Raw genomic sequence first — 4,088 nt, forward strand, 5'->3', positions numbered from 1 at the left:
GATTCTTGATTGTAAAATCTGAGATACCTGACATGCATGTCGGTACGATCATGGAGTCGAATGATGCGACTTTCTTTGAAGATATCTTTCCCATGAAGGATATGGCTACCTCATCTAATTAGGAGATGCCTAGTTCATCGAATCAGGAACCAGTTACAATTACCGAACCTGCCATTTCAATGGAACACTTTGAAAGTAATTTCAGGGTTTAGTGAGAGTGATGAATAGTAATCTTCATGTTGCTGAAGCCATCAAAGAAGTAAAGAACCTGCAAGGTTTTGCACATAAGCCAAACCACTTTGAATGCCAACAGGAAACAGCCTCTTGGTCCCATTGCTTGGTGAGTGGAGAACTGCACTGTCAATGACTAAGCTACAGTCCATGTAAACGAAAATGGCTAAGCTACATATCTGTGTCCAATTTTGTGAGTTTGATTCTGTCGCATGACTGGTCGGCGGTGTTGGGATGGATGTACATTCGAGTAACTAAAAATCTAAAATCGATTGACCTATGCGTAGTTGGGTAACTAATTTGGAATTGCATTTGGTAGCCTATGGTTTCATGCACTTTCAATGATATCAATTGAATCCTTGTCTTCCTCAAAAAGAAAAGAATATGCCAAAAAAAAGGGGGGGCTGGGTTTTCACATTGTAAAACTTGTCTCTTGCTGATGCAGAACATACATCGGAGCACTAAATTTCAGCTATTGATGTGTATGCATGTACCTGCTATTGATGCAACGATTAGATCCTGAAACTCTTGCAGTACTAGTGCGTTAATTGCGAACATTTGTTTTTGTATTTATGAACATATTTTCAATTTACAATAACTTTTTGAAATCAAGATATTTTCTAGATTCACGAACAATATTTGAAATGGAGAACATTTTTTTAAAATCATTAACATTAATAAAAATCCGTGAAGTTTTTTTTGAAATTCTTGAATAAGTTACCAAATTGATGAACATTTTTTTTTCAAATTCATGATTTTTCTGAAATTCTGAACTTTTTTCAAATTTGCCACCAAATTTTGAAATTCAGAAAAAGTAAGCCCCTGATTTTTTATTTTGAGATTAGTGAAGAGATGATGAAGTAAGAAAAGAAAAAAGAAAAACAAAAAAAAGAAACAAAAACCGAAAATGGAAATAAAACTAGGGTGACCAGCTTGCAGATGGGCCGACCCCACATGTATGCGGGGCACATCGGGATGTGAAATTGGTGGCTATTTGCTGACCTATGCCGCAAAATAGGAGTTCCCATCAGCGCTAGTAGGTGCGTGAATCAGCCTGTGGCACTCGCACGGACTTCACGCGAGCCATGGCATATTTGTCGTGCGACCATTGCTCTCTTGGATGCACTGCTCGATTCGCGCACTAGCTTTTCAAAAAAACAAAATTACTCGCTAGCTGACTGCTCGTGCATGCATCTACTCACCTTTTTTTGGCTGCCGCTATGTTGTTTTCGGAAACAAAACCGATTATCAATTTTTAAAGTAAGAAATGTTCATGAATTTGCAAAACGTTCAGTGATTTCAAAATATTAATGAATTTGACAAAAGGTCATTAATTTGAAAAAAATCATGAATTTCATTTTTGTGAATTCGAAAAAAGTTAGTGAACTTGAAATTTTTTTATGGATTTGAAAAAGTTCATGTATTTGATTTTTAGACGAATTAAAGAAATCATGGTCTTTCAAAAGTTCATAAATTCGAAAAAATGTTCCCGAGGATGAAAACTTTCATGAAATTTTTTTAAGTTCAGATATTAGGAAAAAGTCATGAATTTATAAAATGATCAAATTATTTTAAAAAATAAATGAATTTGAGAAGGGGTCATGGATTTGAGAAGGGGTCATGGATTTGAGAAGGGGTCATGGATCAAAAGTTCATGAGCATGGAAAATGTTTGTGGATTCAAAAAGTCCATGGATTTGAGAAGGGGTCATGAATTTTAAAAAAATTATGAATTAAAAAACCATGAATTTTAAAAAGTTCAGTAATTTGAAAATATCTTCACGGTTTTGAAAAATTCTTGAAATTGTTGAAATTCCACAAATTTGAAATAGTTTCATGAATTTTGAAATATTCAAATTATTTTCAAAAAATAAATGAAAATAAAACAGAAAAAACACGAAGAAAAACGATAACTAAAAAACAGTCTGAAGCTTCTAGAAGCTTCAACGTCTGTCCAGAAGCTTCTACAAGCTTCCAACAAACAAATCGAGACCGAACAAAAAGAGACAAAAATGGAAGCAAGACATAAATAATATGAAACGGACCAAAGAAACCAAAGTAAACAAAAAAAAAGAGAAACCAGCCCAAAAAAATTGAAGGCTACCTCTGGAAGGTTCCCAAAACCGGTGAAGAGTTAAAAGGGCAGCCCATCTAACTCCCCTAACGTTGGAAGAGGGTGTACGGCTGTACGCTATGTACCAAAATTGAAGTAAACGGCACGTGAAGCACGAAATAGGAAATCGAGAAAAGATTAGCCACAAGTTTTTTTTTTATTCATGACACCTGTGGTCTTGGTCGTAGCTCGGCTGTATTTGTGTTTAAACTGTAAGTATATGGGCTTGACTAGTAAAATCCCTGGGTGGTCCATGGAAGTGTTATCGGATCAAACTTCATTTGCATTATGGCCATCACAAATATGAAGACTTTGCTAGAGTTGTTTTTATAGCGAATCTTACTATGTAAGTGAACATAAATGATACATCTAGATGGCATGACAACAACATATAGTCATAAGCTGGATATGCAATTGGCCTTGCTCTTAGTTTGTCGGATACCGTCGGCTTCAAAGCACAGCCACACGTATAGTATAGCAGCAAGATTGTGTGGTCGGATATATGGGTGCATGCATCAACACGAGACGGTAGCTTGTGCTGTCACACACATCTATGTATTTTGGCCACAACGTTAAAGGTTTGATGAAAGACAAGCAATTGATCGAATGACTATACACACATACATGCATGGAGATCAACAACATGGCACGTGCGCATGAGCCACCTAACTACTGTAGAAAATATAAGGCCGTTTTAATCGAGGGACCATGCATGCACACACATGCATATTCCCTCCGTCCGAAAATACTTGTCATAGAAATGAATATAAATGAATATATCTAGAACTAAAATACATCTACATACATTCATTCTTTGGACAAATATTTCCAGACGGAGGGAGTATAAGGCTGTCCCTAGCAAGCTAATTTGTCTCCAAGGATTCATGATTGGGAATTTGGGATGGGAAAACACCCCGGCGGTGATGACAACCACACTTTACTGAAGAGGCCAAGAGATGATGGCCTAGAACGAACAATCATGCTTTGAGGCTGAGGTTTTTCTTGGGCTGAGGTTACCTTCCCGGTGTGTCTGTGGATAGTGACCGGTCAGTTCTTAAATTCTCGTTGACCCTTTGCACTTTTGATTGCCGGCGCAGCTTTAGGCAGCCTCAGCTGGTGGTGGATCTTGGTCGTCGTCATCGTCGGAGGAGCCGTGGTCGTCGCTGTTGTTAGACAAAGAGTCAGAGCTCCTTCATCTGCCGGACGACTCTATTCTGCTACCGCCATCAGAGCCGTCTCGTGCTTCGACTGCTCAATGACAAGTCGGAGTGCCTTTGCGTTCTTCGTTTGTAGCCGGCAAGCATGCATCTCCATCGTCACCAGCGACCGGTGGTAGACCCAAGCGAGGAACCGCTCGTTCTCGTCGGGCCCCGTCGGCAACCCACAACAGCGACCCACAGATTGCTCCGCTGCGTCCCTTTCCTTTGCCCGCTGCCTCTCACGGCGGGCGACATGCACATCTGATTTCAGCGGGCGCATCTGGGCTGGTGGAGCAGGCACTAGCACCCACCACCGCTAAGGTAGTCATGTACGACCAACAAAGCAGAAACCATCTCCTCATCATCGGATGAAGAATCATCCGAGCCGCAAATGAAATTGTGGAAAAATAACTCGTCGGCGAAGTCCATTTGTACCTTGCGGGCAAACTGTCGAACAGCTTGCGGGTGTCGTCGAAGAATCAAGCCGGCGAAGAGCCGCGCGCCTCCCCTGGACCAGGTAGCTGCCCTGGCGGCGTTGTCGAAAGA

Source organism: Triticum dicoccoides, chromosome 1B (assembly GCF_002162155.2).
Source record: "Triticum dicoccoides isolate Atlit2015 ecotype Zavitan chromosome 1B, WEW_v2.0, whole genome shotgun sequence".
Classification (NCBI taxonomy): Eukaryota; Viridiplantae; Streptophyta; class Magnoliopsida; order Poales; family Poaceae; genus Triticum; species Triticum dicoccoides.